Source organism: Antechinus flavipes, chromosome 1 (genome assembly GCF_016432865.1).
Source record: "Antechinus flavipes isolate AdamAnt ecotype Samford, QLD, Australia chromosome 1, AdamAnt_v2, whole genome shotgun sequence".
Classification (NCBI taxonomy): domain Eukaryota; kingdom Metazoa; phylum Chordata; class Mammalia; order Dasyuromorphia; family Dasyuridae; genus Antechinus; species Antechinus flavipes.
Genome location: NC_067398.1, coordinates 529185111 through 529206529, shown reverse-complemented (window position 1 = coordinate 529206529; position 21419 = coordinate 529185111).

Here is a 21419-nt window from a genome sequence, read left to right as displayed (position 1 = left end):
GTTATGTTACGTCAAAATGGAATGGCTTCAAGTCAAATTTTAGGATGCACCATAAAATCAGTATCTATAAATATAGAAAAAATCATTTCTAGAATATAGAACACCAAATAGTGATATATATGTGTGTATATATGTTTAGTAAAACAGGTAAAATGACAAAATACTTCTCAGATCTGAGTTTCTGCATTAATGAAGGAAGAATGTCAGAAAAAAATGAACAATGGAAACTAAAAATTCTAAAACTTAAGATTCTGTGTAAGATTTTAGATATTTTTGCAAATATTAATTAAATCAGTAGTGTGCCTAATGTGAGGTCAACAATTAATCAACAATAATCAACAAGACATTATTCTATTAAAAGGACTGAACCACAACCAAACTAACATCCTCAAAATGAATGAAATCAGAAGTCATACAGAAGTTGCAGCTGAATGGAAAGACAGCTCCTAGGTTGTCCTTGGAGAGGCAATTAAAGAGTTGGCAGAGTTGGTTTCATCAGGTGCCCAAAGGCATCAGAAAACCCCATCATTTTCTGGGACACTTGGTCATCTTGCTTTGCAATACTCACATTACGCATAAGTAAACAAACCATCATGAAGATAATTGCAGCTTTAAGTGCCAACATCTGCTTCAAAAAATGAAAGAGTAGAGATATTCAATAAAGCATTTGATGAAATTTTCCAAAAGGAATAATTATATAGCCTGGATATTTTATAATTTCAACATAAAGGGTGTAGAGATATTATGTCAAAAAGTTTATTAGAAAATAACATTTGTGATTAAGAATTGAGAATACAAAGGTTCACAGAATACTCAGAAGCCTCAAAGCTATACTTCATTAATATTTTCTTCCAAAGAGAGTTAAAGGGTGTTGGATAGAGTGAAATTGTTAGAAGATATATGAAGGTACTTGGTTGAATTTGATAATCTTCCAAAGTTTGTTCTGTCTATATAAGTTTGTAATCCAGAAAATTTTGATGATACAAAATTCAAACCAATTTTTTTCATTAAAAAACAATGAACCTGAAATGAGAAGAGTATTGTTCAAGAGGAAAAAAATGTCTCATTAAATATCTGATAAAAGACTGATATGCAAGATAGATATGGAATTAAAGCAATGCCTTGGACAAAGAGTGTTTCCACATTATATATCCAAGAGTAGTTCCCAAATAGATAAGTGGTTAATGAATAGAATGGCATTAAAAAAAAAATTAAACCAAGTTATTGTGAACCATATGACCAAATATACCAAATCGTTGATTAATAGAGAAATATAAACCATTCTGAGGTTTCATCCCAAACATGTTAACTTGGTAAAGAAATTGTCAATGTTGGATAAACTGTGAAGATAAAGATACATTGGTACACCATTAGAGGATCTAAAAATTATTTCCATATTCTACAAATCTGTAATAATGCAAGTAAAGTCATTGGATTGGTTTTGTGCTTTACCTTAGAAATTTTTGAATCTATACTCCAATTAAGACAAAACCAGAAAAAATCCTATATTTATTGAAGTACAGTAGCCCTTTTTTTTTTCTAAAATAAAAAAAAAACAACAAAAAAGAAATAAAATGTGTTATTTATAGGGAAATAGTTCAACAGAATATGGCATTATAGAGATAGCATAATGTGGTATAAAAAGTACTGGACCAGGTAACCTGAATTTAATGCTGGCTTTAAGGCTTGTTAACTGATTTAGCATTGAACAGATCTCAATCTCTCTAGGTCTCAATTTTCTGATGTGTAAAAATTACTGCACAATTGGAACTGGTTGAATCATATCATTATTGAAAAGAGCCACATTCATCAGAGTTAATCATCATATAATCTTGTTGTCTCTCCAGGCCTTCCTGAAATCATCCTGCTGGTTATTTCTTACAAAACAATAATATTCCATAACATTCATATACCACAATTTATTCACAATTTATTTATCCAATCTCCAATTAATGGGTATCCATTCAATTCCAGTTTTTAGTCACTACAAAAAAAGGCTGCCACAAATATTTTTGCACACACAAGCCCCATTCCCTTCTTTAAGAACTTCTTGATCTATAAGCCCAGTAGTAATATTGTTGGATCAAGGGGTATGCACAATTTGTTAACTTTTTGTGCATAGTTCCAAATTGCTCTCCAGAATAATTGGATTCATTCACAATTTCACCAACAATATGTCAGTGTCCCAGTTTTCCCATATCCCCTCCAAAATTCATCATTATCTTTTCCTGTCATCCTAGCCAATCTGACAGGTGTGTAATGGTATCTCAGATTTGTCTTAATTTGCTTTTCTCTGATCAATAATGATTTGTAGCACCTTTTCATTTGACCAGAAATAACTTCAATTTCTTCATTTGAAAATTGTCTGTTCATATTCTTTGACTATCAATTGGAGAATGGCTTGATTTCTTATAAATTTGAGTCAATTCTCTATATATTTTGGAAATGAGGCCTTTATTGGAACCTTTGAATGTAAATTTTTTTCCCCAGTTTATTGCTTCCCTTTTAATCTTGTCTGCATTAGTTTTGTTTGTACAAAAACTTTTTAACTTAATAATATTACTGAAATTTTCTATTTTGTGATCAATAATGATCTCTAGTTCTTCTTTGGTCACAAATTCTGTCCTCCTTCACAGGTCTGAGAGGTAAACTATCCTATGTTCTTCTAATTTATTTGTAATCTCATTCTTTATGTCTAGCTCATGAACCCATTTTGACCTTATCTTGGTGTATGATGTTAAGTGTAGGTCAATTCTTAGTTTCTGCCATATTAATTTCCAATTTTCCCAGCAATTTTTGTCAGCACCTTATTCCAAAAGCTGGGAGCTTCGAGTATGTCAAACACTAGATTGCTATAGTTACTATTTTGTCCTGTGAATCTATTCCACTGATTAACTAGTCTATTTTTTAGCTAGTACCAAATGTTTTTGATGACTGCTGCTTTATAATATAGTTTTAAATTTGGTACACCTAGGCCACCTTCATTTAATTTTTTTCATTAGTTCCCTTGAAATTCTTGACCTTTTGTTCTTCCAGATGAATTTTTTAATTTTTTTCTAGTCCTTAAAATAGTTTTTTGGGAGTCTGATTGGTATAGCACTAAATACATAGATTAGTTTAGGTAGTATTGTCATTTTTTATTATATTTGCTCAAACTATCCAAGAGCACTTAATATTTTTCCAATTATTTAGATCTGACTTTATTTGTGTGGAAAGTGTTTTGTAGTTTTGCTCATACAGTTCCTCAGAGATAGATTTCCAAATATTTTATCCTATCAATGGTTATTTTAAATGGAATTTCTCTTTGTATCTCTTACTGTTGGATTTTGTTAGTGATGTATAAAAATGTTGATATTTAGGTGGATTTATTTTGTATTCTGCAACTTTGCTAACATTGCTAAAGTTTGTTAAAGCTAAAAAGCTAAAAAGCTTTTTAGTAGATTCTCTGGAGTTCTCTAAGTGTAACATCATATCATCTGCAAAGAGTAATAATTTGCTTTCCTCATTACCTACTGTAATTCATTTAATCTTTGTTTCATCTCTTATTGCTAGAATTTCTAATACAGTATTGAATAGTAATGGTGATAGTGGGCAACCTCGTTTCACACCTGACCTTATTGGGAATGGTTCCAGTTTATCCCCATAATATATAAGGCTTACTCATGGTTTTGAATAGATGCTACTGACTATTTTAAGGGAAATTCCATTTATTCTTATACTCTCTAATTTTTTTTCATAAGAATGGGTTTGGGATTTTATCAAATGCTTTTTATGCATCTATTAAGATGATCATATGGTTTTTGTTAATTTGGTTATTGATATAGTCAATTTTGCTCATAATTTTCTTAATATTTAACCAGCCATGAATTCCTGGTATAAATCCTACTTAGTCATAGTGTATTATCCTGGAGATGATTTTCTGCAATCTCTTTGCCAATATTTTATTTAAGATTTTTGCATTAATATTCATTAGGGATATTGGTCTATAATTTTCCTTCTTGTTTTTGTCCTACCTGGTTTAGGTATCAGTACCATGTCTGTGTCACAAAAGGAATTTGGTAGGACTCCTTAATTCCCTATTATTTCAAATAATTTCCATAATATTGAGTCTTCTTTAAATGTCTGGTAGAATTCACATGTAAATCCATCTGGTCCTGGGGAATTTTTCTTAGGGAGTTGATTAATAGCTTGTTTATATTTCTTTTTCTAGGATGGGCCTATTTAAGCAATTTATTTCCTCCTCTGTTAATCTGGGCAACCTATAATCCTGTAGCTACTCATCCATATCACTTAGGTTATCAAATCTATTGGCATAAAGTTGGGCAAAGTAATTCCTAATTATTGCTCTAATTTCCTCTTCATTAGTGGAAAGTTCTCCCTTTTCATTTTTAAAACTAATAATTTGATTTTCCTCTTTCCTTTTTTATCAAATTTACCAAAGATTTATCTACTTCATTTTTTTCATAAAACCAACTCTTAGTTTTATTTATTCATTCAATAGTTTTTTTCTTTCAATTTTATTAATCTCTCTCTTTACTTTTATAATTTTAAGTTTAGTATTTCATTGGGACTTTTTAATTTGCTCTTTTTCTAGCTTTTTTAGTTTTTGCCCAATTTGTTGATCTTCTCTTTCTCTATTTTATGTAAGTAACCCTCTAAAAATATAAAATTTCTCCTTATTACTGCTTTGGCTGCATCCCACAAATTTTGGCATGTTGTCTCATTATTGTTATTCTCTTGGATGAAATTATTTATTGTATCTGTGGTTAGCTTCCCCATTCATTCTTTTTCTTTTTTCTTTCTTTCTTTCTTTCTTTCTTTCTTTCTTTCTTTCTTTCTTTCTTTCTTTCTTTCTTTCTTTCTTTCTTTCTTTCTTTCTTTCTTTCTTTCTTTCTTTCTTTTTTTTTTCTGAGGCAATTGGGGTTAAGTGACTTGCCCCAGGTTTGATTTATCTAGTTCTGAGTGTGCAAGGTTGAGATCTTCCACTATTATAGTTTTGCTGCCTATTTCTTCTTGCAGTTCTTGTAATTTCTCCTTTTGGGATTTAGATGCTATACCATTTGGTGTGTATATGTTTAATATTGATATTGCTTCATTATCTGTGGTACCCTTTAGCAAGGTATAGTTTCTTTCCTTATCTCTTTTAATTAGATCAATTTTTGCTTTTGCTTGATTTGAGATCAGGATGCCTACCCCTGCTTTTTTTTTTTTTTTTTTACCTCACCTGAAGCATAATAGATTCTGCTCCACCCTTTTTTCCTTTACTCTGTATGTATCAACCTGCTTTAAATGTGTTTCCTGTAAACAATATATTGCAGAATTTTGGCTTTTAATTCAGTCTGCTATCTGCCTCCACTTTATGGAAGAGTTTGCCCCATTCACAATTATGGTTAAAATTACTAATTCTGTATTTCTTGCCAACTTATCACCCCCCAGATTATACTTTTCTCTTTCCTTTCCCCCTTATCCCCCTTCCCAGTATTAAACTTATGAGCACCACTTGCCTCAAGCAGCCCTTCCCTTTTAAATCCCTCCCTCTTAGAGTCCCTTCCCCTTCTTTAAATCTTTTCCCTACTCTTTCTGTATTCCCTTCTGTTTAGTTTACCCCTTCTCTTTTCTCTTTTCTCCTTCTACTTTTCAATAAGGTGAGAGAGGTTTCTCTGTAAAACAAATATATCTAGTATTTTCTCTTTGAGCTAAATTGGATGAGAATAAGATTCACACAATGTTCATTCCTCTCCCTTCTTTCCCTCAGTCACAATAGGTTTCCTTTGCCTCTTCGTGAGATGTAATTTTCCTCTTTTCATCACCACTTTTCTCTTTCTCTGGTACAAGCCCCTTTCCACCTCTAGTTCTTTTTTATATTATAACAATAAAATCAAATTATCCATGCACCCTCTATGTATGCCTGTAACAGAAATACAATTCTGAAGAGTTCTTTTTATCTTTTTATGCTTCTTTTGAGTTCTATATTTGGAGGTCAAAATTTTTGTTTAGCTCTGTTGTTTTCATCAGAAATAAATGGAATTCACCTATTTCATTGAATACTCATCTTCTTCCCTGTAAGAAAATGCTCAATTTAGTGGGGTAGTTTATTCTTGGCTGCATTCCAAGTTCCCTTGCTTTTCAGAATATCAGATTCCAGGCTCTTTGATCCTTTAATATAGAAGCTGCTAGATTCTGAGTAATTGAATGATCCTTATTGTGGCTCCTCGGTATTTGAATTGTTTTTTTTTTTTTTTCTGGCTGCTTGTTATACCGTGTTTCCCCAATAATAAGACAGTGTCTTATTATTTTTTTGGTCAGAAAAAACTCCAGAGGGCTTATTTTCAGGGGAGGGCTTATTTTAATGAACATTGACAGCAATTTTAATAAACAGGTAAATGTGAACAAAAAAAAGGACCTTTATTCAATAATGATCATGTCATCTTCTTCAACAACATTGTCATAAGTGTCCATACCCTGAATTCCATCCTGGATGTCTTGCGCCTCTATTTCCTTCAGAAGAAGTGGACCCAATCTGTCACGTCCAGCAATATAGCTCTCTTTAAATGAACATGTCTTGTCCAGGTAACCTGCTCATAGTGCCTTGGCTACACAGCTGTCAATAATTTTATCCCATGACTTCTTCACCCAAGTCATGACTTCTTGAAGACAGGGCTTCACAAAGTTTCCACGCTGATTTCTTTCCATTCTATTTTCAATGTAGTCATTGACTTCCATGCGCAAATGGTCCTTGAATGGCTTGTTTATTGCAATATCAAGGGTCTGGAGATAGGCAGTCATTCCTGCAGGAATCATTACTTGATCTATTCTTCTCTCTGCAAGGAAGTTCTTCATTTCTTTAGCGTGATGAGTGCTGGCTGAGTTCTTCTTTTATCCTCCATCATGTCCCGTTTATCCTCCATCATGCCCCCTCACTCCCGCTTACCTACCGGGTTTTTATGTTGTCCTGCTTCAGCTCTCCTCCGCGGCACTGCTCTCAATGGCACCAGCAAGCAAATCACTGGGGAAGAACAGGATGACGCGCTCACTGCTGCAGCTCTGATTGGATGCAGCTTGGAGGTGGTATGCGTTTCACCCAGGATGGGGAAGGGAGGGGGACGGTGCATACAGAGGGTACCATAATGTAGCGTGTAGCGCAGGGGATCACCTTCACTACAGTAGCAATCTCAATAGGGCTTATTTTCACGGGAGGGCTTGTTTTAGAGGAATCTTACACAGTAAAGGGAAGACTTATTTTCAGGATAGGTCTTATTATCGGAGAAACATGGTATTTTTTCCTTAGTCTGATAGTTCTGAAATTTAGCCACAATATTCCTTGGAGTTTTAATTTTGGGGTCTCTTTCAGTAGGTGTTTGATGAATTCTTTCAATGGCTATTTTACTTTCTGATTCTTTGATATCTGGGCAGTTCTCTTTGATGATTTCCTGAAAAATAGAGTCTAGGCTCTTTTTTTCATAAAGATTTTCAGAGTCCAATAATCTTTAGATTATCTCTCCTCTATTTTCCAGGTCTCTTGTCTTCCCAAGCAGGTATTTAACATTTTTTTCTGTTTTTTCTTTTTTTTTTTTTCTTCTTTGGTTTTGTTTCACTGATTCTTGCTGTCTCATCAAGACATCCATTTCCATTTGTTCAGTTCTCATTTTTAGTGAATTATTTTCTTCATTGACTTTTTTTAACTTCTTTTTTTGTAATTGTCCAATTGAGTTGTTAAATGAGTTGTTTTGTTCTATGGAATTTTTTTTTCCATTTCACTTTTTTTTTTTTAAGAATTTTTTTTTTCCATTCACGAATTCTGTTTTCCTTAGAGTTCTTTACCTTTTCCATTTCACATTACAGGGAGTTGTTTTCTTTTTCCACTCTCTCAAACCTTTCTTTTAATGAGTTATATGCCTTTTCCAGACCCTCTTGCAGAGTTTTCCTTTCCTTACCCCATTTTTCTTCTAGCTCTCTTTTAATATCCTTTTAAATTTCTTCTACAAGAGTGTTGTGTGGTGGGGACCAAGTTATATCCCCCTTTGGGGTTTCATCTGGAGACAATATGCTTTTAGTCTCCTCAGGATTTGAAATATATTCATTTTCACAATAGAAGCTGTCTATAGTTAGAGCTAACTTTGCCTTTTTACTCATTTAAAAAAAAAATTTGCTTAGGACACGGAGGTTCCAAGCTTCCTCTATAGACACTGGCTGCAGTGGGATCCTCGGCTGTGGTGGGATCAATAACTGTGCTAGGTTTGTGGTGAGTCCCTCCCAATGCTGGGTGGGTGTGGCCAGGTCCTATGAGACTCCAGCACTTTGGGGTACAATTTTTACCTTTTGTGTTTATATTGGATGTTTTATAACTTCTCAGTTGATCTACTGGCTTGCAGCTGGGGCAGAATAGCCAACACTGTGGTAGAATCCTTTCTGTGGATTCTCTGCCTATGGAGACTGCAACACATCTGGGTCTGCTCAGGGTGTGCCTGGCCTTCTCCCATACTGTGACCAATCAAAACCAATCTTTTCTGGTGATCTTAAACATTATTTTTTGCTGGTAATTTGCTGCACTCCCAATATTCATGAATTCTGTCAGTCTAGCACTTTTTCAGCAGCTGAATTTCTTATTTTGTGTGAGGGTAGTAGGAGAGCTCAGAGGGAAGCCTGTGTCCTCTCCACCAACTTGTTCCTACCAGTTCTAAGATGCTATTTTAATGTAATGAAAAATTATTGAACAATAGGAAATGATGGATATGGGAAATATAGAGGAACATGGGCAGAATTGAATAAACCAATTTAGAGCCAAGAAAATTAGAATATACAATGACTATAAAAATATAAATGAAAAACAGAAAAAATCAGTAAAAAAAATCAGCTTGAGAGTAACTATAATGATCAATATTGGAGAAGAAATCACAAAATATACATTTCTCTACTTTCCAAGAAGGGCAGAACATAAAAGGAGAGGAAATTTTGTTTCTGTTTTCAGATGTCATTTTTAGTCAACTAATTTTTTAAACTGTTTTTCTTTGTTACAAAGGAATATTGAATAGCAAGATGGAGCAAGTTGCTATGTTGGGAAATGATTGTGGTATATGAAAAACAAAAGGCTTTAAATAAAATGTATTTTGATTCACGTAATTATTTAAATGTTTTTGACAGATCACTCACCAAACTGATCAAGAGAGCTTTAAACTGAAGTGTAAGTTAGGGCACAATTGAGAATGGAAAGTGCGCCGAAAGCAATGTTTTTTAAAAAACTCTATGGCAGATACTATGTATGAAAGTTTGCACAACTTTGATTTGAGGTCAGGGGACCTAGTTTGAAATCACAACTTGATACCTTCTCTCTAACTTGTTTGATCTTGAATAAGTCACTTATCTTTCCTGGACCTCTGTTTTCTCAAATGTGAAAAATGACAAATAAGTGATAATTGACTTCTAAATAAAACCCTTTCAGGTTATAAAAAGCCTGTCTATGATTGAGTTCTAAACTGATTTGTTTAAGCAAGTTATTGACTCCAAAAATTGATATATGTACACAAGTAAAGAAACTCACATTTATTATCAATATTTCTTAGAGAAGATTAACGGATGCAAAAGAATTAACACAATAAGAAGGCTGGAGACCCCTAGAAACTACCTCAGCCAGCAAATATTTGAGTGGAAAGATATAGCAACTAGAGCAATAACTATCAAAAATATAAATAGGCTGCTCTTTCTGTGGTGATAAAGAACTGGAAACTAAGGGCATGTCTAACACATGATGAATGGCTGAATAAGTTGTGGTATATGATTGTGATGGAGCATTTTTGAGCTATAAAAAATGGGGAGTAAATGATTTAACAAGAGAAATGGGAAAAACCATATGCACAATGGAGAAAGTGCAGCCAGAAGAACAATTTTTATTATAACATCAATATTTTTAAAATAAAAAGAGGACTTTTATAAATTGATAAAGAATGAAACTAAGGAGGACAATTTATACAATAACAAGAAGCAGAACCAGTAGAAAAATTCACATAATTACAATAAGATTGTAAAAACAAATAACATTGAAAGCTATAACAACTAAGGTCAATGCAATGACCATTCACAATTCTAGAGGACCAATGTTGAAACATTACATAGGTGATGTATTTAAAGTACAGAATGAGACATATGTGCATATATACATGCACACACATATCTATATGTGTATAGGTACGTGTGTGTGTGTGTGTGTGTGTGTGTGTGTGTGTGTGTGTTGAAGGAATTTGTTTTGCATGGCTATGCATGTTCATTACAATTTTTTTTTCTTTTTCCTGGGGAAGTAGCTAGGATGAAGAAAAATAAATTTGTTTATTTTTTGAGAGAAGTGAAAGGACTTTATAGATATGGAATGATGCAAGACCATTGAGATGAGGTCACAGTAATTTAGTTTCACTTTGTTAAAAGATACCTTTGACAAAGTGGAAAAATTATAAATATTTACAATATAAAAACAAAATGTAGCCAAAATAAAACCTCCCACAACCCAGAGATATATTTGTTATATAGTAAGAGTTACATATGTCTTTATATATTTGAAATAGTAAAAGAATTAGGGAGATTATTCTATAGCACACTTGGAACATACTCTATAAATGATTTACAGAAAGAAATGGACAATAGTCAGATGAATGAGAAACAACAAAGTTTTGTACTCTGCAGTAGCAGTGATTAAATCTATATTTATAAAATAACAAATCTATCAAAGTTTTGTGCTATTACTAGTACAACTCAGGTTCAGAATTGGAACATATGTAGAAAACTGCCCTTATTGATGGAAGGGAGGGATGACTCAGTTCTGAATGATGTTGCAAAATAGAATTAATACAAGTTAGAGAAAATAGAGAAATTGTTCCTTCTTGTTTTGAGAAAGGGAACATTGATATTTCCAGACTTTCTTTAGGAAGAGACCAACCCCACCCACCCCCTCTCTCTCAAAAATCTGGATCCTTGACATTTCCCTGATTTTACAACTTCTCTCTCTCTCTCTCTCTCTCTCTCTCTCTCTCTCTTTTTCTCTCTCTCTCTTTCTCTCTCTTTCTCTCTTACTTTCTCTCTCTCTTACTCAAGTTATCTTACTAATTGGAGGAAAGTTCATTCACTTTGTGTATTGGTGAGTTTATTATAGTCTATCAAATTTAGGGGATTATGGTTTGCTATATTCTTGGACAAATGGGTTTCTTTGTCATTCATTACTTTCATTGGTCTTCTGTATAACTAGTATTTGGTAGGAAGGGATCAAGCCTTTGGATAGTCTTGGGGCATTCTTTCCACTTAAAGGGATAATAACCAGTGAAATGACTCGAATCTAAGATAATTATTCTTCTAGATGAGCAATATATGGGTATGGGGGTGGGGTGGATCATATAGACAATTCTATCAATACTCTTCTCTCACAGAAGAGGGGCTCCTCTTTGGCTCTCCTCCAGACAGGAATCAAAGTATTCCTGAGAGAGGTATGGACAAGAATCTCAAAATAGCAACCAAAGCTTCCTCATGAGCCACAGTTAGGAAATCCATGTAGACATACATATAATCTATATGGGTAGCACACCCAAACACCTTATAAATAAAATTAATTGACATTTATAAAATTATTTCTTTCAAATACTACTCAGATGTCAAATTAAGGTGTAATGGACCTTGTATCTTGAAAACTATGCTAATAAAATATATCCTTTGACAGTTTCTACAAAGCTGGAATGATTTATCTATTATCCAATGATGAGCTATTTAAGTTCAAAATCTCCATTTTGAGGAAGAATCCATAACAACCATACTTCATTTTCTGGGCTTCATCATCATACCTAAGTTCCATTCTCCTTCTGTTCTCATAGTACCCTTTTCTCATTGTTGAGTTTCTTCTAATCATTGTATATTGAGTAATGACTTTGCCAGCCATCCTTTGTTATCTAAAATTTACCATTATGCCCTCTCAAATTTAATAATGTCCTTCCTTTGTTTTCATAACTTTTTATTCAATGTCTTCCCCTCCTGAATGTAAGTCCCATAAATGAAGTGGCTATTTCTTTTTGCTTGTATTTGTAACCCAGATGCTTAACACAGTGCTTGGTACATTATACATGCTCAATAAATGTTTGTTGACTTGACAACTCAGAATGCTTAACCACTCATTCCTGAGTGGGTGAGAATTCACCTATATGTATTTCTGATCAAATGTTTTGAAATGATATTTAACAGCAATTTAAATGTAAAACACTATGGGCTTTGCTACCAGATGATGATTTTATTTATTTTGCCCATGGTTACTCTGGAAAGTCGACTACTATCATGTCAGAAGTAGCAGTACTCTCTCTCAGCAGAGGGAGCACCCACATTAAAGCACTTGAATTTTTTTCATGGGGAAAAAAAAAACTCCCATTTAAATTTTAAAAAAATTGTTATGATAGCACAAGATGTAGGAAACTAGGCTTCACAGCAATGAATTTTTAAAAACTACAATAGAGTTTTAGATGTTAATAAGCTCAATAGCTGTTACCAAACACTGTGTTGAGTATTTTATAATTATTATCTCATTTGATCCTCTCAATAACTCTGGGAGGTAGATGCTATTATTTTTCTCATTTTGTAGAGAAGGAAACTGAGGAAAATAGATATTGTGTCATTGCTAAGAGAACTAATATAAATCTGAGTAGAATTTATATAAGTATATGACAAGACTGAAGGGAGTTTAGAACCATAGATCAGACTATAACCACTGTATTGTATTCTGCTCTAAGTCCTATCTTTTGAGAGAGTTATTGACAAACTAAATTAGAGAAGTAACAGAGGGAAAGAAAGAAAATGCTGATAAGACTGGAAACCAAGTTCTTTATTAAACATATGTATATATGCATGCACATGCATGTTTATGTGCACATATGTACATATGGATATAGATACATATATATAAACATATTGGTATACAAGTATATGTGCATTTATATCGATATGTACTTATACACACATAACATGTACATGTGCTTTCCTATATATGTGTGTACATGTATGTATCAACATACATACATGATAAATATACCTAAACATAGGTAGGTAGATAATAGATAGGTAAATGATAGATAGATATAGCTGCATATACACATATGTATGTAAACATATATATAGTGTGTGTATATATGTATATTTTGTGTGTGCATATGTATATACACATATGTGCATTTCTATACATATTGTATTTGTGTGTATGTATACATACAGATGTCAATGCATATGCATGTTATATGTATAAATGCCTATGTGTATTGTGTTGATATGTTTTGTGTCTGTGTGTGTGTGTGTGTGTTCTCTTCCATTTCTTTGTCTGACATTATTGAAATAACTCAAAAGAGACAGGTGCAAAAGAGTCTGCATTGCAAGAGGGTTGATCATTCTGCATGAGATCTAGGGGATGTCCCTGGGACCATTTGACTACTAACTAGCATGACTAAGCCCAGATGGTAACTTAAAATAGGTGAAGGCATTAAATTTCTATGAAGCTATGAAGGGTAGAATCAATCTAAAGAATTCATTAATGATTATATTTCAAATCATGTCAAAGCAGAAGGAAGTAGATGAAGAATAAGGAAGTCTTCCAGAGACTTGGGTAATCCAGACCCTAAAAGAGAAATAAATGCTAACTGACATTTATATGATGCTTTGAGATCTCCAAATCATTTAACATGTATTGGCTTATTTGATCTTTACAACTGTACTTTAGATACCATTTTACTGATGAGTTAACTCGTGTCAAATAGTGAATAATATGGTATTCAAATTCAGTTCCTGCCTTTTCCAGCTCCCATTTTATCACACTACCTTAGTATAAAGATAATTTGTCATTGTAAAAAGCAGTACAGTAGGGCTGAGTGCCTCATAAAGCAGCACTGGTCCCAACAATCTTAGACTGTATTTAAGTTTAATTAGAAAGAAAAATTCCATTCTCTATATTTCTTTTTTTGATTGTTACATTATCCATTAGTTTCCTATGAGGATTTTGTGGAAAATAGAAATCCAATCTTTCAAGATTGAACCAACAAGAAAGGAATTTCCTATACCTCCAATAGAATAACAACATCTTATTTTTTTTTAAAATGCTTTAAGACATGCAAAGCATTTGTCAGGTATTATCTCAATTGATTAACCCAAGTTCTCTCACAACTCTAAATTCTATAATCCTGTGATATTGTACAAAATGAAATGACTAACCCATGCAGTTAATAAGTGGCAGAACCAAAACTCATATCTAGATTCTTGGATTGTAATCTATTTTTATTTAATGATTTTTTTTTTAGTCATGTCTGACTCTCTACTGTCCCATTTATAATTTTCTTGGCACAAATAATGGAGTAGTTTGCCATTTCCTTCTCCAGCTCAATTTGCAAATGAGGAAACTGAGGCAAATAGGGTTGTGACTTTCTTAGGGTTGCACAGCTACCAAGTGTACTACTATGCCACTTAGACACATCTAATATGTATTTCTCTTTCAATAATTCAACACAGTATAAATAGTCATTACAATGCTTACAATATAAAAAGTGCTAAAGAGAAAATAGAAGGAAAATGACACAAATCTTATCCTAATAACATATTTTGAAATATTTTATTTCCCCCAATTATAAGTCAAGAAAATTTTTAGCATTAATTTTTTACAAGATTTTGAGTTTCAAATTTTTCTCCCTCCCTTACTGCCTTCTCTCACCTCTTCTGAAAATGGTAGACAGTCTTATATAGTTTATACATGTGCTATTTATTATGTAAAGTCTATTTCCTGTGACTAATAAGTCACAGGTCTGAAAGAAAAAACAGATCAAAAAAGAAAAAAAGAACATAAGAAAGAATAAAGTAAATGAAAATACAATCTGCATTCTATATCAATTAATTCTTTCTCTGATGGATAGTATTTTCCTTTATTATTCCTTTGTACTTATCTTGGTTCATTGTGTTGCTGAGAAAAGCTGAGTAAATCATGGCTGATCATTACTCAATGTTGCTAATACCAAGTACAATGTTTTTCTTCTTATTTTGCATTAGTTCGTATAAAAATTTTCAGGTTTTCCTCAAATCTGCTTATTTAGAACACAATAGTATTCCATTACATTCATATCCCACAGATTGTTTAGCCAATTCCCAATTGATGGGCAATTCCTCAATTTCTGATATCTTGCCACAGCAAAAAGGGCTTCTATAAATATTTTTGCACATGTAAGTTTTTTTCCCCTTTTTTATGAGGTATAAAGGATAAAGACTGGTAGCATTGCTGGACCATAGCTATGAAGGGGTCTAAAAAGTAGATGATTCCTTGCTCTTGTAATTTCTTTATGTTGTCATCCATTATATCTAAATCAAGCACCCATTTTGACTATATCTTGGTATGTAGTATGAGATGATGGTTGCAGTCTGTTCACTTTTCTTAAGGAACAAAATTCCATCACATTCATATACCATAACTTATTCATCCATTATCTCAGTGATGGGCATCCATCCAATTTCCAGTTCCTTGTTACTACAAAAAGGGATACAAGAAGCATTTTTGCACATGTGGGTTCTTTTCCCTTTTTTATCATCTCTTTGGGCTACATACCCAGTATTGCCCCTGATAGATCAAAAGGTAGACATAGTTTTATATCTCTTTTTGGTCATAGTTCCAAATTGCTCTCTAATATGGAAGGATTATTTCACAATGCCACCATCAATGCAGTAGTTTTCCCACATCCCCTCCAACATTTATCAACATCTTAGACTTTAGACTCAGATTTAACTAATCTGAGAAATATAAAGTAGCACCTCAGAATTGTCTTAATTTGCATTTCTCTAATTGATAAAGACAGAGTATTTTTCCTGATTTTTAGAAATGGCTTTAATTTCTTTATCTGAAAACTATTCATATCTTTGACCATTTATTAATTGGGGAATATTTGCATTCTTATAAATTTAGGTTAATTATCCATATAATTTAGAAGTGAGGCCTTTATCAGAAATACTGGAGGTAATTTCCCCCCAGTTTTCTGCTTCCCTCCTAATCTTGGCTGCATTGGGTTTTTGTGTGTGTGTGTGTGTGTGTGTGTGTGTGTGCAAAACCTTGTTAATTTAATGTAATCAAAATTATCCATTTTTCATTTCATAATGTTCTCTAAATTGCTTCCTTCTCCCCACATCTAAGAAGTAGACTATCCTTTGTTTTCTAATTTGCTTATAGTATCACTCCTTGTATCTAAATCATGAACCCTTTTTTACCTGCTCTTGGGATAGGGTGTTAGATGTGGATCAATCCATAGTTTCTGCCATACATTTTTTGTTTTTCCATAAATTTTTGTCAAATAGTGAGTTGTTATCCCAGAACCTTGAATCTTTGAATTTATCAAACACTAGATTAGTATAATCATTGACTATTGTGTCTTGTAAAACTAAATTATTCCATTGGTCCATTACTCTATTTCTAATTTAATAATATATTTAATATTTATTTTTTATTTAATAATTTAGTTTTATTTAATAATTTAATTTATTTAATATTTTATTTATTTAATAATATAATTTTATATTGGATACAGCTCATTTTACATTTTTTCCCAAGAAGTCTCTTGAAATTCATTACCTTTTGTTCTTCCTGATGAATTTTGTTATTATTTTTTAAGCTATATAAAGTAATTTTCTTAGAAATTTTATTAGTGTGTCACGGCATGTCAATTAATTTAAGTTGAATTGTCATCTTTATTATATTAACTTGGCCTACCTATAAACATTTGACATTCTTCCAATTATTAGATCTAACTTTGTCTGAAAACTGTTTTATAATTGTGTTCATATAATTTCTGGGTTTGTATTAGAAGCAGACTCCCAAATATTTTACATCATCTATAATTATTTTAAAGGGGATTTGTCTTTCTATCTTTTGCTGGCCTTTGTTAGTAACATATAGCATTTTTAAAATTCTTTTATTGCTAGGAAAATATTTAATAATAGTGATGATAATGGGGAAACTTGTTTCACTCCTTATCTTATTGTGAATGCTTCTAACTTACTCCCATTACATATTATATTTGTTGATGGTGCTTTTAATTTTTGTTTCTGGTTTTGTTTTTTTCATTGTATTAAGTTTATTTATTTTAATATATATTGCTTTATGAATCATATTGGGAGAGAAAAATCAGATCAAAAGGGGAAAACCATGGAAGAGATAAAAAAATGAAAAAAGAAGTGAACATAGCATGTGTTGTTTTATATATAGTCTCTTTAGTTCTTTTTCTGGATGCAGATGGCATTTTCTGTCCAAAGTCTGTTAGGTTTGCTTTGGATCACTGAACTACTGAGAAGAACCAAGTCTTTCATAGTTGATGATCACACATTCTTGCTGTTATTGTGTACAATATATTCCTGGTTCTACTTGTTTCCCTTAACATCAGTTCATGTAACTCTTTCCTGGCCTTTATATAATCAGCTTGTTCATAATTTTTAATAGAACAATAATATTCCATTACTTTAATGTACCAAAATTTGTTCAGCCATTTCCTAATTGATGGGCATCTACTCCTTTTCCAATTCTTTGCTACTACAAAAAGAGCTGCTACAAACATTTTTTAATGTATGGGTCCTTTTCCCTCTTTTATGATTTCCTTGGGATACAGATCAATAAGGGCACTCCTAGGCCAAAGGGTATGCACAGTTTGATAGATTTTTGGGGGGTAGTTCCAGATTACTCTCCAGAATGGTTGGATCATTTCAGAACTCCATCAACAATGCATTAGTGTTCCAGTTTTCCCATGTCCCCTGCAACATTTATCATTATCCTTTCATCTTAACCAATCTAAGAGGTGTGAGGTGGTACCTCAGAGTTGTTTTAAATTGCATTTCTCTATTCAACAGTAATTTAGAGCATTTTTACATATAAGTATAAATGCCTTTAATTTTGTTGCCTGAAAATTGCCTATTCATATCCTTTGATCATTTATCAATTGGGGAATGACATATATTCTTACAAATTTGAAACAGTTATTTATATATTTTAGAAATGAAACCTTTATCAGAAATACTGGCTATAAAGATTTTCCCTAGATTTATACTTCCCTTTTAATCTTGTTTCTGTTGGTTTTGTTTATTTAAAAACTTTTTTAATTTAATGTAATCAAAGTTGCCCATTTTGCCTTTTATAACATTTTCTAGTTCTTCTTTGGTCATAAATTCCTCCTTTCTCCAAAGATCTGGTAGGTAAATTATCCCTTTTTCTCCTAATTTGCTGATAGTATCCTCTTTTGTGCCAAAAGCATGTATCCATTTTGATCTTATTTTGATATGAGGTGTGAGAAATAGATCTTTGTCAAGTTTCTGGCCTATTATTTTTCAGTTTTCCCAGCATTTTTTGTCAAATAGTGAGTTCTTACTCCAGAAGCTGGAATATAGGGATTTATCAAATACTAGATTGCTAAAGGGCTTGATTATTTTGTCATGTGTATCTAACCTATTCTGCTGATCCACTACTGAATTTCTTAGCCAGTAAAAAATAATTTTGATTACTGCTGCTTTATAATATAGTTTTAGGTTTTGTATTGCTAAGCCACCATCCTCTGTATTTTTCATTAATTCCTTTTATATTATTGACATTTTGTTCATCCAGATGAATTTTGAAATTATTTTTTTCTAGTTCTATAAAATAATGTTTTGGCAGTGTGATTTGTGTAATATGGAATAAAAAGATCAATTTTGGAAGAATTGTCATTTTTATTATACTATCTCAGCCATGAACAATTGACATTTTCCCAATTGTTTAGATCTCACTTTTTTTGTGTGAGAAGTGTTTTGCAATTGTGTTCATATAATTCCTGGTTTTGAGTTGGCAGGTAGATGCCCAAGTATTTTATTTTTTCTACAATAATTTTAAGTGGAATTTCTCTATCTCTTGCTGATGAGCTTTGTCAGTAATATATAGAAATGCTGATGATTTCTATGTGTTTATTTTATACTCTGAAACTTTGCTAAAGCTGTAAATTCTTGCTAGTACATTTTTGGATGATTTTTTAGGATTCTCTGAGTATATCATCGTATCATCTGCTAAGAATGATAGTGTTATTTGCTCATTGCCTATTCTAATTTCTTTCATTACTTTTTCTTTTCTTATAACTAAAGTCAATATTTTTTAGTGTAATGTTCAATAATAATGATGAAAATGAGCATCCTTTTTTCTCCCCTGATCTTATTGGAAATGTATCCAATCTCTCCACTACAAATAATGCTTGTTATAGATTTTACATAGATACTGCTTATTATTTTAAGAAACTGTGGTGATCTTCTTCCCAAATGCAGCCAGGTGATAAAAGTTCAGATCTTTTATTATCTCCAATATAGCCCGGTTAGCTTAGAGGCCTATCTCTCTGCTTGGTTCCAAGAGCTCTTGCCCCTTTGTCCTTTACTTCTGCCTCTGCTTTCTTCAGCCTCCAGAGCCAGCACCACTCTTCATTTCATTCCAGTGAAATCTGACCGAGAGCCTCTGTCTGTTTCTTTTATCCAAGAGGGAGGAATTGTGGGATACGAGAGAGAGGGATTATGGGTTTTCTCCCATAGTGCTCTCTGGTCCAAAGAGCTTCAAGAGAGGTGTGAACTCATAAAGGTACAAAGTTTACTTTGTGAAGCTGGCATACTTGTGAACTCCAATGAGTAAAGGTGTAAACACAAGCCTTGTATTAATTAGTCCTACTTAGTACCTCGTTTCAGGTTCTGGCCAAACATCTTCTTGTAAGATTAGATCACCTCTAATTAGTTAGCAGTTTGTAAGGATTCCAACATCTCCCCCTTTCTTTTGTTTTAGAACATAGGGTGGTCATGACCTCCCTGATTTCTCAAGGAGGTGAGAACTCCACCTAAAAGGTGATCACGCCTTCCCTGACATCTCAGGAAGGGAGATGAAAACACCAAAGGAAATAGGAAACCAAATCAGATTAGTGGGTTTCTGAAGGGGTACACATAAATCCATCAACATGGGCCAGAACTTTGTAACAGATATACATGGTATACATAAATCCATCAATATGGGAGGCATTACACATAATTTACATAAGCACATAGCAATATAACACAGGCTAGTAGTAATGTAACAAATAACAAGAATCAACCTGAAATTTTACACATGTCCATAAGTCCTAGAAATAGTCCATAAGCTGCAGAAAACCTTTATTTATATTTCTTAAATCAAATTGTAAGCACTTTCCAAACAAATAAAAATTTCAAGTGGACTCTAGTACTCATCTCTGAAATAACTTTTAAACCTTTGTAACAGATATACATGGTATACATAAATCCATCAATATGGGAGGCATTACACATAATTTACATAAGCACATAGCAATATAACACAGGCTAGTAGTAATGTAACAAATAACAAGAATCAACCTGAAATTTTACACATGTCCATAAGTCCTAGAAATAGTCCATAAGCAATCCATTGTCCATTAGTTCATGTGCCAGGAATCTAATAATTCCTGTAAGTTCTGAAGTACTGCAAAAAGTCTCATCAACAATTTTTCATCTTAAGGAATCCAATGATTCTTGCTAGTTTTTCAAGAACTGAAACAGTCTCATCTTGTCTTAGGAAATTCAATGATTCCTGGGATTTTAAAAAGTTCTTTCAACAGTCTCATTGTCAGCCATCTGATTCTTTCTTCATCTGTGGAAATATAAGCAGATCCTCTTCCCCAAGCAGTTAACTTATCTAATTCCCTTCTATTTACCAAATTTGGGATTTCTCCTCATTATCTGGTAATTACATTGGAGCCATTTGCACTGGATATTGCCTTATTGTCTTAAAAGGCCCGTATTCTTCCCAACTGTAATTCTGATTGCTTTTCTGTTGGTTGATGACATCAGAATCCTGAATTTCTAAAGTCTCTCTGGGTGTAACCTCAGCTGCTATCATGCCCCACCTGTCCTTTGATTGATACTTTGGAGCTGGGCCTTGCCTCTCCTTCCTCTGGGTCAATATACATTTAGAGGCCCAGTGAAAGCCTCGGTTACATTTTGGACATGGGGTTTTGGGTTTTCTCTCACCCTGTCTTCTCATTGTATCTCTGTATCTACATTGGGCTCTTAGATGTCCAATTTTTCCACATTGAAAACATCGACGGATTTCTCTAGAATTCCTCTGCCAAGAAGGACCTTGGCTTCCCATATTCATCATAGTTTGGGTATAATAAGCATTTGTGCCCACTGTGGCACAGTGTCTTATGATCTCCTCCAAAGGAGTATCTTTGTCTAGCCCCCATATAATTCTTTTGCAAACCTCATTGGCATTTTCCTTAGCCAAATGTCTAGTCATTATTTCTGTTGCTGCATTATCTCCAATGGTTCTTATTACAGCTGTTTGTAAACATCCCACAAAATCTGCAAAAGGTTCATTGGGACCTTGCTCTATTTTTGTGAAAGCA